The sequence below is a fragment of the Macrobrachium rosenbergii genome, chromosome 10, assembly GCF_040412425.1.
Source record: "Macrobrachium rosenbergii isolate ZJJX-2024 chromosome 10, ASM4041242v1, whole genome shotgun sequence".
Taxonomy (NCBI): domain Eukaryota; kingdom Metazoa; phylum Arthropoda; class Malacostraca; order Decapoda; family Palaemonidae; genus Macrobrachium; species Macrobrachium rosenbergii.
Genome location: NC_089750.1, coordinates 11353128 through 11368043, shown reverse-complemented (window position 1 = coordinate 11368043; position 14916 = coordinate 11353128). Strand labels below are relative to the sequence as shown.

At 34.9% G+C, this 14916-nt stretch overlaps 1 long non-coding RNA gene across 1 annotated transcript; it reads left to right on the top strand.

Moving 5' to 3' along the window:
• Positions 1-4104: 4104 nt before the first annotated feature.
• Positions 4105-12032, top strand: LOC136842974 (uncharacterized). The gene is made up of 3 exons (XR_010854394.1): positions 4105-4487; positions 10093-10194; positions 11761-12032. It is a non-coding gene; the product is annotated as an uncharacterized lncRNA (long non-coding RNA).
• The last annotated feature ends 2884 nt before the right edge of the window (positions 12033-14916 follow it).

Below are 14916 nucleotides of genomic sequence, written 5' to 3'. Positions count from 1 at the left end.
TTCTTCATGAAAGGACTCGCCTTCAAGGGAGAGAAGGTCCCCTGAAAAGTTCAGAAATGGTGGATGGAGTCAAAGAATAAGTTCCAGAATAGAATGATGATCTCTCTCTCTCTCTCTCTCTCTCTCTCTCTCTCTCTCTCTCTCTCTCTCTCTGTGCAAAGAAGTAGGCTGCCCTGCTAAGCCAATAATATAAATAACAAAGGATTTTTTATTATTTTTGATCATTAATTATGAAAATACATGCAACGCAAGCTCCGTCGTTTCTCCGGTCTGCCTGTTTTCTAAGTGTTTTTATCGTAACACTGCAATATCTTTACAATTTACGGTTTGTTCATTGTATTTGTCGTACCAAATAGTAATTAACAATAACAGCTCCCCATGGAGAGTATTTTGACAATAGAAAATTCACGAAGACTTCGATATAGAAAACACTCCTGAAGTTCTCGAGTCCAAACGCTGGATCGTTTCCTGTACGTTGTTATGGCATTAATACTTGAGAGAATATTAGACTTTCTTGGATACGATATAGCTGATAAATCATTACCTGGCGTAATGGCAAGGCCATCCCTGAGCGTTGTTGATGCAATATGAAAAGCCTTGGAAAGTTGGAAATATTGATGAATAATTTTGAGGAAAACAATGTTTCCTGTAATCATTATAATTCTCATTAAATCAGATTTATATTGCAAGGTTGAAAAGTTTATTCTTATTAGATAATGGCACCTAATGCTCACGTCTGATAGAGAAAAGAAGTTAAAACCCTTCAAGCACTTAGGTGCTCTAAAGGAAAGATTGCCTGTTGCATGAGCTGAAAATTTTCTCCATTCGTGCGAAAATTCTTCCGCTTCTCATATTATTTATAATCATTGTAAAATTTTCGTACTTCTGGAAACTATATATTATACTTTAAAACAGTAGGACAAAAGAAATCACTGTTTAAATACCATGAGCTCAAACAGTTTCTCACTTATATGAAATTCTCATGACTGATTTACCTATACCATTGGTTCTCAACCTTTTTTGTCCCATGCACCCCCTCACCATATGTCTGAGTGTCATTCTCCCGCCCCCCAACCCCCAATCCCCGCTTTTCAAAATTGTCAGCCTCAAAAGGTGCATTCTAAATAATATGCAACAAAATGCTAACTGCTAACACAAACACAAGCTAGCGGAGAGAAAGCCCAGCGTGACCTCTTAGTAGTGTGGACCGATGCATACTGCGTTTTGTGTGGTCCGAGAGCCAGTTTGAGCCTGCCAATCTGTGGTCACAATCCCCCCCCCCCCTTAAAACTCTGAAATTCACCCCCACAACCCCTGGTTGAAAACCACTGACCTATACAATTGCAGCTGGTGGTGAATAAATGGCTACTTCAGTTGCTCATTAAGTTCACAGCAGCCTAAGATGCAAAGTGATGAAGATTCTGGAGGATTCGTTCAAATTTGTGCGAGTCATTGCCCGTGGGGAATAACTGTGTGTGTGTGTGTGTGTGTGTGTGAGTGTCCATTTTACGCAAAGTATTAGGTTTTATAAAAATAAGTCGTACACGTTACTCCTTTATATGAATTTGAATTGAAATATCACTAAGTCGAGGAAATTTTATGATTTACTCAATTTCCCTTGCATATCTGTATCTGCTTGATCAATGAAACCCAAATGGGCATGTTAACGGCAAGAAAGCCCATTACGGTGGTAACTTTCCATTTTTGATAGTAACCTATTTGTTCCTAAAAAAACTCCAATAACTGAATTCACCCGCAAACGCAATACAGTAGACTACGTCCACTTTATTTCGCTTATCACTTAATACTGTACTAAGTTTACTTTAAATGCGTCGAGTTATTTTCATATGGGTAGTTACATATCTATCATAAGTGGGTAGGCACCGGATGTTTAGCATCACACTTGATTTACGTCACGCTAAAACTATTAGGAAATTTTCTTTTAAGAATAAAAGGCTTCTGAACTTGGAGGGACGTTTTCTTGTCATGTTGCAAAGCTTTGAAATTCATGGAATTAAAGTAAAGTTTAACCCATCTGACCTCTGGAGGTTACAACCTGTCTTTCTGCTGATTAATCTTTTGTTTAAGCTCGTTGACCTATATAATTATTTTTTTTTTTTTCTGGTAAACGTGTCTTAAGTATTTTAGGTTATTTTGTTGATAATAATGCATTCTTGAATAGGCTGAATGTTATAAGGCAATAAAAGTTATGTTATTCATATATTCTGCTAAAAACTTTGTTATTTTATTCATATATTCTTTGTTAGGCAATTAACTGCCAATTGTTGCCAGAACAAGTATAGTGAAACCCCAAAAAATATCATGGATTTGATTAGAAATATTCCAGTTTAGTCTCAATCATAATTTTTTGTTATATAAAATTCCTATATTTGTAATAATTATTCACATAGAGAAAAATTTTGTTCCCCATTTTAGATTATATAAAACAATGGATTTTGTTTCTGCTTATCAGAGATCCTTGAATGTTTCCAGTTACTGTTTTTCTGTATCTTTCTACGTATTGCCGTAACATTTTCAGCAGAAACCCCAGTATGTTTTCCCATTTCTTTAATATATCCAAACTGTTTTTACAAATCACCTACCTGCTAATAATATTGAAATGTTATGATTTTATGTTACTTCCTCATATTACGAGATATTTATATATATTTTTTTTTATCTGGTCTAGTACTTGGATTATGATCCATATAACGAGACATGTACTTTTCTTTCATCTGATCTATAGACAGGGTTATCTTCAAATGGAATTAGGCATGCACTTTAACACCAGTAGTCATGAGGCTCACAATGAATGGAAGATGCACAATCACAGCGAACATATGGTCTTATGAATCTTGAAATTCAATTACTGACAATTCAAATAGAAACTGAAGAAAGATTCAATACTAATTAATTCCCTTACTCTATTCTCGATTAATTCTGCTGGCCGAAAAGCCCCAGTTATGTGCCATATCCATTGCTCTTTCACGGTGAAATATGACCTCAGGCTAACTGGAACTTACTCTCGGTTGTTTACAATGCATTCTTATGAGGTGACATTTACGAACTGTGATATAACATATAAGGCTCTCAGCATTAGAAGGGCCTCTCGCCCCAACTTTTTAAAATGGCGTTTTCGCCTGATCAGCTTTAAAATAATACCCCTTTTTTCCCAAAAACGGGGGTGGGGTTGAACAATAATTTTTGTATGCATACTGTTCTATTCCTGATCGTAAATACTTTCTCCCGTACAAAACTGAACTTTGTATCTTGAAAAATAAAGAAATTAGAGCAGGTTGAATTTCCAAAACCATGATGGCTTTTAACTCATTTTTTTTTTTTTTTTTTTTTATTTTTTATTATTATGAGATATTATTATTATTACTGAACGCCTCTATTACATCACATCAGCATACAAATTTTCCTTCGTTCCAAGTATTGTATCTGAAATGGTATTATCACTTGGATTCCTTCTCCTTCGAAAGCTTGCGCATTGCCAGCGGTTTCTAAATGTGCTTTAATTTTTTTTTATTTCGTAATGGTTTCAGAGGGTAGGCTACAGGGATTTAACAAAACAGGTGTTGGACTTTCTCTCAAGTTTTGGACACAAAACTCTATAGAAATTAACTTTCAATAAGGGACTGTCATTGCCCCTTCACTAGATTTAAGTAAAGCAAGATTTGGTACCATAAAAAATGAGACATATGGGAAGATGCTCATTTTCGACAAATAGGAATATTACTGACTTTGTGATGTGGAAGGAAAAATTATAATAGCTCGACCTTTTCAACCAAACCTTTTCGAACTAAAGAGGACGAAAATGCAAGTTCAAGTTAATACATACTGTACATGTGGTGCACCACCTAAGGCTAATTCCTGACATAAATATGACATCATAGGGCAATCTGCCCTTATACCCTCTTTTAGAAACTATGGTCTTATTTCCTTAAACTTACGTTATTAATTTAGGTTTTCCTCAATAAATAAGGTTATTTTCTTTTAAATAAGTTTTATGTTGTATTTATCAGAATCATGGTAATTTTTGTCAAGACTATAAGATCTGTTAAACATATTTTCGAGTTATTATCTGGCAGTACATAAGGAGGCTGGGCCTGGCGAAGGTGGACTAACAAGGGCTACCATTCATGGAGCTGTAACATACGCCAACAATAATTAAACTATATATCAAACCTACGCTAAAATTTCAATACTGAGGAACAATTAGGAAATGAAATTTATACTAAAACATATAGCCGACGATGATATATGTTTTCTACTGAATACAGTATCGATGATACTATTATGGGTTGGCTATTCTGAAACAAAAATAAACTTCCCATTTTCTGCAGTGACAAAAAGTTCAAGGACCCTGCAGTACCTAAAGCCAACTGTTGCCCTCGAGGAGCTGGATTTCCAGAATCCAGTTGTCGAGTCTGTCGACTGAAGTTGTGTACGAACAATACAGCGAGAGTGTGAAATCTTCCAAGGTACGTTTTAGTCAAAGTTAAGTAAATAATAATGTTGACAGGCATGTATTAGCCTTGCTGAAAATTTCAGTAGCTTTTATCTCTCAACTGAAAAAGGTGTTTAACTAAAGAATTTTTGTGACATTCTTAACAGCTGAAAAACAATTGGTTTGTGAGCCATGTTGTTTTTCCTTTTACGTTTAAAAGCCAACTCCAAATCAAACTGGTGAAAGATAGGCTAGTGAAGTCATGGAATATTCACTGACTGTGAATGCTAGTGTCCCGGGGACGAAACCCAACCCTTTCCTCTAGGGTCACGGCACTCATGGTTAATTTACGTAGGACACGGTTCCCTGTTAAGGGTTAGGTTAAGCTTAATAGGCTAGTATGCGTTGAAAGGTAAATGGCGGCCCAAAGAATTGGGGCTACATTGCTGATATATGATTACAACTAAACTAATATTTCAAGTTCATAACTTGATGTTAACTTAGGCTAGTTTAATTTCTTTACACAGTTTACATTGCTGATATGACTGTGATGCTTCTTTGGCGATACTAAATACAATGCTTCAAAATTGTAAAATGTTTATTTTTCCCCTAGGAAATGTGGAGGTAAAGTTGTCCACTTTTGTTTAAAAATATGATGGCTTTTATCGTATTCTGATTCCATTGTTATTGGTTTGAAGGTTGTCCATTCCCTAAGTTCTCCAATATTTGGAGGTAACAGGTGCTCACAACACATGCGCTATTCATGAGAGCTAATAGCTTTTTGTTTTTCTATTGATTAATAATTAACTGGTATTTCCAACCAACTAAAACTTTGGCTAGAATTGCTGTTAGTGAGAACGTTAAATCTGAGAAATCAAAACAAAAGTCAATCCTTAATCACCTGTAATAGTCGTAATCTCATCCACTGGTAAGTGCCTACCCTAGGAAATGAATGATCGTGATTGAGTTCAAAGATGCCCCTTAAGCTTAAGGTATATACAGAGTGAAATGCCCTGGTGGGGGTGGGGTGGGGTTGCCTGGCCTTCCCTGCCATGAAGGGCCAGGTTCGGCTCTGATGGATGTCTATATTTCTTTGATTTATGGTACACTTGCTCAGGGTAGGATGAGGGAATCTGCCACCTCTGTGACCAGGAGAGGACGCAGCATCCTACATTAGGTTAGGATGCATCCCCGTATTTTACTGCATTTCTAACTTAGAATATAGGTCAAATTATGTAGGGGTAGTCAAGGAGGATGAAGGCCCCAGGTATTTGAAGGATTAGAACGATTTACGCAATAGGCCTTAAGAAATTTTTTAGTATTTCATTTAAATGGCACAACTCAATATTGACACTTTATGATGATTCTCTTAAGTCTTCTTAATATGCTTTACGACAATTATACTAAAATCTATTGCAATTTTACTGTTACCGAGATACTTACTGATGACTGTTGTTGCGTACTTGAATTCAAGTTCTTTGTTTTCAGCCACGACTGTTACTTGTTTGTCCTAGTGTAATATGGAGGGTTTCGCAGCATCCATTTAGCCCGAATATTGGTAGATCTAAGTAATAGATACACGGCGGGTATTTAGCGAGAAATAGCAGTTTCTTATAGTATTTTGGTTCCTTCTTTACAATTTAACGTTATTTTTTTTGGGGGGGGGGGGGAGGGATCGGCTGTAATTAACCCCTGAAGTCCATCCAACAAGGGGTTTCCATACGCGAACTTCACAAGAAAGAGCACGGCTAAGTCTGTTTCGAACGGTTCATATCCCTTCCGGCAAAAGCAATAACTGTTAACGTATGGGTACCGCCTCCCCCTCCCCACCCCCACCGGGCCAGTACTAAACACGGCGAAGGAACATTCCATGGCTGACAACAAACAAATGCACCACCAGTGTCAGAAGCCTTAAAAGTGTAGAAAAAACCAGTTTCCAAGGTATTGCACTTTGACGGGATTGTTCCTTTCTTGTGAAATATGGAAACCCCTTGTTGGATGGACTTCAGGGTTAATTAAATTTTTATTCCAGCCATGTTAAATTCCAAAATACTATAAGAAACTGCCATTTCTCGCTAAATATCTATTTGTGACAAATCAATAGGTTATGAAGACCCAATTTTAAATTTCTTAATTACATGGAAAATGAGTCGAAGATCATACTGAACTTATTATTTGGCAAAATCAGAAGTATGGGGGATTGCAACAATAATCTTACTTCTCGCCAGTTTTCTGCAGCATATACAAAAATCTTGGTTCATAATGATATTCAGGAAGTTCTTAATGGAAACTTCATTCCACTCGAGTCTGTGCCTATATTAAAATATTCTAGCAATATCGCAAATTCATCTGCACTGGCAATAAATGCTTCTTCTGGTAGTATAGGTTAAGGTATAGGTTTTATGGTTAACAACTGTAATGCATTGTTTGCAGGTGAACCGAATGAGGATGATTACACACATGTTCCTAGTTCTCGTCAACTGTCACTGCCCCAGCAGTATTCTTCAGCGTATAGCTGGGTTCATTGTGTACAAATTAAAGAAATCCTTGCGTTGTGAAACATGAATTGATGCTCTAACTGGTGAACCAAAGAGCACAGTGAAGTATCTAATTAGATTGAAAAGTAAGGGAAATCTAGTTCACCCCGCAGATGATGATATCGAAATGTGCCAAAGCTGTTGAAAAAATGTCTCGAAAAATCTATCTTTTTATGAAAATTGGGACATTTGTCTCGAAAGTTAAGATTTTCAGAAAATTGTCAGTGCAGTATTAGAATATTATACCAACACTTTTTTTTTTAATAGCCGATCACATGTATGACAGCGAGCCGATAAAAAATTATATTAAAGCTATTGCAGAAAAATACGTAAAAGTACGATACTGTATTCCTATGCTGCAAAAAACTTTAAGGCGCAACTTCTGGCTCAAAACAAAATGCGGAGTCGCCAGATATCATGAAACTTACTTCAGTGGCCTGTAATTTTAATTTTAATGATGCACATAACATACATAAGTTTGCATGTATATATCCTTATTGTATTTAATGATGACTTTTAGTATATATTCATATTTGTACATTTAACATAACTTATAGTTTTTAGAACTATAAGTACACCAGGTGTTTGTGCTTTACTGTATTGCCGTGCTCCTGGACACCGTTGTGCTTAAAAGTTATATGATTAGAAAACTTTCAGGAAAAACAGCTGCCAATCCCGTAATAATTGTTTATGAATTTTGCTCAAGGGAAGGTTATTGTATTTTCCTTATCCTGTAGATCAGTGTTTTTATAAAAAAAAAATTATAGGGAGTCTAGTGTTTTCACTTGTGTATGTTTATTATCTTTGTATCTTTATTTCACTTTAAATTGAAGATAAATAATGTACAAGGCTCCGAAAGTTTCTCATTTTCCTTGAAAGGAAACAAAGAGAATAAATTTTAAAAACGAAGATTTAATTTTTTCCATAAGCAGCAATGCTTTTCAAAGGTCTTTTTGACCATATTTCTGAGTGCCCACTTACTCAGTGGCACCCCCGGATTAGTGAAGACTTTATACAGTCAGTGTATCTCCATAAATCTAACCTCCTTGGTTGTAACTATTATTTTAATTCACAAGTGCTCATTGTTAGGTTTGTCAGGAGATCCAGGAGCAAAGCCCCTGCAAGATTAAGACCCAGCGCCACAGGTTAGGTTATGTGAGAGGTTTAGAGGAGGCTAAGCCTTCTCAGCTAGGTAAAGACCTGACTCCATTAGGTTAGGTTGTTATATCTATCCTTGTATTTCACTCGTTTTATGTTTTCCATGGCTAAAAAAACATGATTTACATTGTGGTCCCCAGAATTACAGGCTATAGGGCAGCCTGTATCTCTAAAACTGTTAATTTCCTAACAAAATGAATCTAGGAACGTTCAAAGCTTACAGTAACACACAGGAAAATCAAATTTGTAACTGTGTATGTAATTGAGTTGAAGTTAAAATTTCCTCCTATTTCCCTTTAAAAATTTTAATGTTTTGTCTCATATTAAGGAAGGGACAATCCCCTCCGAATGTATATCCTACGGTTTATGCATTTAAGACCATTCTTGAAGGTAGGGTTCACTCTTGTTTTGGTTCTACCCCAAAAAATCTAGTTTTTCCTTTGGGGCCCAAAAAAGTTAATCCTACTGATATTCTTTGTATTCCAAAACTCAATACCTCTACACCTTTGAAAAGGTAACAAATAATTTTCATGCATATTCACTGCTGTTGCTGATATTTCTATTACTGACATCATTTGTGTATATAACTGAAAAAAAAGTTGAAATACTGGTATTGGGAGGTCTTGCAAAGCAAGCATTAAACAGTAATAACAGAGTGGAATATCAGTCTATGAATATTTCCTTAAACTGTAGGCAGACTAATCATTGAAATAACTCTCCAGAAGAAATTCAATGTAAAGCCCCAATCATGTGAATTACCAGATGTATAAAGTCATATTTACTGGGCAAAGTCAAGAACTTCACTAATCCAGAATATCAGAGCCACATGGATTCTGTGCTCTGCCATATTTTACTGTAAACATGGTGGAAAGTAAGGAATTCTTAGAACAAAGATGCCAGGGAACTCGTTGCTTGATTTATTATTTACATACAACATACTTGTATAGTGGAATAACCAGGTATTTCAATGGACATCCATATAGGTGTTAACTCATTGCTTGGATTCCTTTATGAAACACTTTGATCTGTTTCACCCAGTTTTCTAAGTATAGTTACCTCGAGATGCTTTCGTTTCAAACAAGCTTTTTACCACATTTGGTAAGGTCATCTGTAGTCTTGTAGATTTTGCAAATTAAAGTAGTCTTCACATTTTGTTTTTAACAAAGTAAGGAAGCTGCAACATTCTGATGACATAAAACCAATTGGATTTTGGTCTACATAAAATGAGGGTCTGTGTAAACTGAGCGTTTAGTGGGAAATTATGATTTTCAGGTTACTGATTCCCAGAATGACCTGATGATCTCTGCATGGCTCCGGCTATTAATGTTAAGCCCCATGCTACATTATCAGCCATATTACCATCTCTGATCATTGTAGCTACATAATTAAAGTTTGCAACAGTGTATTAAAAGCTTATTCCACAGGTACTTTTTTTTTTTAACTGCAATTGGAGAAGTACCTCTTGACAAAATAGATTAATTCTCAAGGCCAGATATTCTAAGCGTCACAACAAAGGTACAGTTCTTTTAACGGTGTTCCTATAGGTGTTCTTTTAGGCCATTACATTCTATGGTGTGTTGTATGTGCACACTGTAGGCAGTATGTAGCTGTTTGCGTCGATCTGAAATGCCCATTTATGTTTATGCTTAGCTTGCAGGGACTGCTGAAAGCTTTTAAGAAAGTTTTTTCTCGTTTTTATTTTTATTAATATTTTAATAACTCCCGTGCTGATGTTTGTCATCTTACTGAAATGACAAGGGGGTAGGCTACTCCACAAGTGGAGAAGTGTTATTTCATTGAAATTTTTTTCTGAATGGAACGTAAACAAAAATACTGGAAAAATCTCATCTTTTGTGAACAAAATAAATTTTATATAACAATTGCTGGGCTACGAAATTTTTTTAAGCAATTGGACTTCAATCAACTGCAAATGTTCTTTTCCAGGGGCGTGAATCCACTGAGAAGCAACATGTGCAGAATGCCGCTCATCTTTTGCCTTCATTGTTTCTTCTCAGTCCATAACCTGACAGCATGGAGGACAGCATGGTAGGTGGATTTCATTACTCAGTATCTAATATCAAGCATGGGTATAAATTTTTAATCTAAAAGAGGACTCTGTATCCAAACATGGCATATAAAACCCTTTTTGGAACAGCTTATATGATAATTTTAATGCTGTGATTTTTTTAATGGTTATAGTCTCATAAGAATAATCTGTGTATATTTGTGCATATTCGTTTTTGGTATACTTCAAATTAAGAGCCACTAATTGTGTATTAGTAATGCAAATTTTTAAAGTTTAAATATTTGTTTTTTTCAGTTATAAGTAGTTGTAAAGTGAAATTTCTTTAATCTGATGGATTATAACAAAAGAAGCGGTTGAAAAGCTAGACATACCCTAACGGGATTTTTTATCGTTGATTTTGGCCGTGGTTTTATTATTGGAGTGACTGAAAATGGCACTTTGCATGAATGGAACAAAATTTGCAGTTGTGTAATTAAGGTAAAGTGCATGTATTTGTTAAACGAAGTTTTTTTTTTTTTTACCACGTCATATAAATAAACGGGATTTTATTCATGCTGCTGTATTTGGAGATGGAACTTAGGGCATGGATCTGGTTCAGCCAATTCTGACAATTTCGGAATTGAGGTATTCCTTCCTGTTGATGAGGTAATTTTTGTTTAAATTGTCCTTACTAGATGAATATAATTTTGTCACTGGATATTCAGTAGACGTTGGCACAAAAGGATGACTTCCCGAAAACCTCTGCATGTTGAAAATGGGTGAGGTAAACGGTAGCTTGATTTTCAAAATTATTTTCTAAATACAATAGATTATGTATGGTTTAAAATATGTATATCTTGTTGTATTCTATTCCACAGTTATATTACTTTCAAGTTATTTTTGTCAGTTTAATAATCGTTACTTTATTGCAGTATACTGTAGTGTTTTCTGTTGAACTTCCAAAGGTTCTAAAGTCTAGTTGCAGCGTTCCTGCAGCTGCTTTACTGTAAACCTGTAAATTAATTCTCATGACTTCAAGTTTCAATGCAGATGTACAAATTATAAAATCACCAGTTAAGAAGAAATTTTCGTAATTTTTTTTTTTTTTTTTTTTTTTTTTTGCTTTTGCAATATACATTGTTTTTTTTTTTTTTTTTTTTAGATTTTTGAAGTACATAATTTCTCTGCAATTTTGTAAGTTTTAATTAAATCAAATTATGAGGTTCGAAGAAATTCTTGTTTTTAGATCTTTTGCTGTTGCAGTATGCATTTTAAAATGCAAAGTACATAAAAATTTCTCTGCAAATTTCAAGTTTCAAATTATCATGAGGTTCGAAGAAATTCTTGTTTTTAAGATCCTTCGTTTTTGCAATATGCATTTTTGAAATATTTTTTTAGATTTTTAAAGTACATCAAAATTCCTCTGCAAATTTCTAAGTTTTAATTATCATCAGCTTCGAAGAAATTCTCGATTTTGCAGTATGCATTGTTTTCTTATTTTTCTGTTGTCTCGAAATCTCCAGAATGCAACGTCTTTCATAATTCTCCAGAATGCAACGTCTTTCATAATAGTTACTATTACTGGAATAACCGATGTTTTTCCACAGGATTGTGAATGCTGAGGAACGAAAAAGTCGAAACTTTGCTGTAGTAAAGAAAGCTTCACAAGAGACCCAAGATGCATAAGTGCGGGCACTTTTAGCCCTTCCATGTTCAGGCCGCTATTCAGAAGGCAACCGAAATTATCCAGTTTAAAGTGAAATCCATATGACACGAATACATTCACTTCAGGAAAGGAAGAAAAATAACCCAGAAGAGGAACAAGACAACCGAAATTATCCAGTTTTTATTAAGGTAATAATATTCTATTCTAGTTTATATACTTTTAATAATCCTTTATTGAAATAGAATAGAAAAAATAACTTAAAACTGAGTTGTGTTCTGCTGAAGGGTTTGTAAAGGTTTTTCAGCGTTCCTACAGCTGCTCTACTGCAAACCTAAATTAATTCCCATTTTTTTATTTTTTTTTTTTTGAGTTTTAAAGTACATCACATTTCTCTGCAACTTTCTGTTTCAAATTGTTGAAAGCTTTCGCTTTTGCAATGTGCATTTTGAATTTTTGCGTTTTTTAGAGTACATCAAATATCTTAAGTTTCAAATTATCATCAGTTTCGAAGAAATTGTTTTTAAGCTCCTTCGGTTTAGCAATATGCATGGTATTTTTTCTCTTCTGAATCTCCTGAAAGCAACGTCGTTCATAATATTTACTATTAACCGAACTTTTTTTTTCCCCCAAGATAGTGAATGCTGAGCAATGATAGAGTTGAAGCTTTGCCGTCGTAAGAAACCTGAGCAAGAGGCCAAGATGCAAAAGCTCGGGCACTTTTAGCCCCTTCATATTCAGCCCGCTATTCAGAAGGCAACCGAAATTATAGTTTAAAGTGAAATATAACACTTTTTAGCACTTCAAAAAAGGAAAAAAAAAAAACTCTGAACAGTAATGAAGGAAGAAGACAACCGAAATTATCCAGTTTAAAAAAGGTAGTACTATTCTACAGTTTATATGAGGGTATCAGTCGAGAAACATGCCAAGCGCCATCCTGGGTCAAAGTATTTTTTAATTTATTATATTCTAAAAATGGCACTTGGCATGTTTCTAGACTGAAAAGCTCATATCTTGTGTTTTTTTATAAAAAGTTTAATAATCCTTACTTTATTGCAGGATAGTGTGTTCTGTTGAAGTCTTTGCAAAGGTTCTAAAAGTCTCTCTTCAGCGTTCCTGCAAACCTGTAAATTAAACATGTAAGTTTCAAAGTACATAAAATTTCAATTCCACTTCAATTCCACATTCTAAGTGTTAAATTTGAATCATTAGCTAAGAAGAAAATTCTCGTTTTAAAGCTTTCGCTTTTGCAATACGCATTTTGAGTTTAATTAAAGTACGTCAAATTTATAAGTTTCGAATTACAATCAGCTGTGAAGAAATTGTTTTTAATCTCCTTTGCTTTTGCAATATGCATGGCTTTCTTATATTTTTTTACTCAAATTCCCCAGAAAGCAACGTCGTTCATATATTTACTACCTTGTAACCGAATTTTTTTTCCCCAGGATAGTGAATGCTGAGCAATGAAAGTGTTGAAGCTTTGCTGACGTAAAGAAACCTGCACAAAAGACCAAGATGCAATCGGGCACTTTCAGCCCTTTCATCTTCAGCCCGCTATTCAGAAGGCAACGGAAGTTATCTAGTTGAAAGTGATGTGATATTCACTTCAGGAAAGGAAGAAAAAAACCCTGAAGAGGAATGAAGGAAGAAGATCAACTTAAAGTAGCGGAAGTGTTACTCTCATTCATGTTAGGATAGCAAGAGAAACAGCCCTGAAGAGGAATGAAGACAATTTTAACGTGGTGAAAAACGAAGCAAATAGAATTGAGACGAGAAAGTGTAGCTAAATCAGCATCATGATAATCCCTATCATAAATAATGAACAAAGATGTCTAAATCAGCATCATGAAAGGGAATAAATACCATGGATAATGAACAAAAGGTAAAGATTTGTATCAATGAACAAGAAAGTAATAAAGATTTCAAGGTCTGATGTCTTTATTTCAAATTACATTATGCAATGATCACTGATGTATTTTAGAATTATTCTATACATTTGCTTCTATACATTTGCTTTCAATGTTTGTAAAGTAATCCTCGGTCTAAATTTAAAGCTCTTAACTAATACCTGAAATAGTGAAAAGCATATTCAGTGAAAGATAAGAAATGCTGGACAAACGCAGCATTTGAAGTTGACAACAGAGGAACTTGATTGCAATGTGGTTGCTGCCACCAACATTTTTTCCATCTCCTGCGAGTTTTGAGGCATGCTATACTCCTCAAAAGTCGCCGGAGGATGGAAATAAATGATAGTGGCGATCCCAACCAAATTGCAGTCTTTGCCCTTTGTCAGCTCTTTAATACTACTTTTTCCAGCATTTTTATTTTTTCACTGAATAATGCTTTTCACTTTCTCAGTTATAACGTTGTAGGGCCCAACATGTAAACTAGACTTTTTCTTGGAGATCAGACGTAACTCCTGAAATCTCGTTTTCCTGAAGATCGCTCTTAGAGGTATTTCTTACTGGACTTCAGTGTGTGCAAAGTTGCATTCTTGTAAGGATACTGTGTGCAAAGTTGCATTCTTGGTAGGAAGGATGAACTCTTGCCTTCTGTGTAGATTTACATCCTTGTGAGTACTACTCTGAAAGAATAAAACTGCTTTTGTCAAATTTATTTTCTAATGAATCATGAAAAGCATTGCACTGAATTAATATACTAGGTAAAAACATACTTTATGCACTGGAAAGCATAAGAGATTGAAGCCTAATAAAGAAAATATAATAATAAATTTTACCATATCCATAAAGGTACAGAGAGGTTAAAGGACACGAAAGAAAACTGACTAGTGTGTCACAATGCTATGCAAAATAATACAAACTTTACCATATTAAACTTTACCATATCCATAAAGGTACAGAGAGGTTACAGGACACGAAAGAAAACTGACTAGTGTGTCACAATGCTATGCAAAATAATACAGACTTTACCATATCCATAGAGGTACAGAGGTTAAAGTACACGAAAGAAAATTGACTTGAGTGTGTCAGTGCTATGCAAAATCAAGTACTGAAGGAATAAAAGCATCCGAGGAAATAAAAGCATCTATCTATATCCATGAAGTAACTTTTGTAGTGATAGAAGCAAATGAAAATTTACT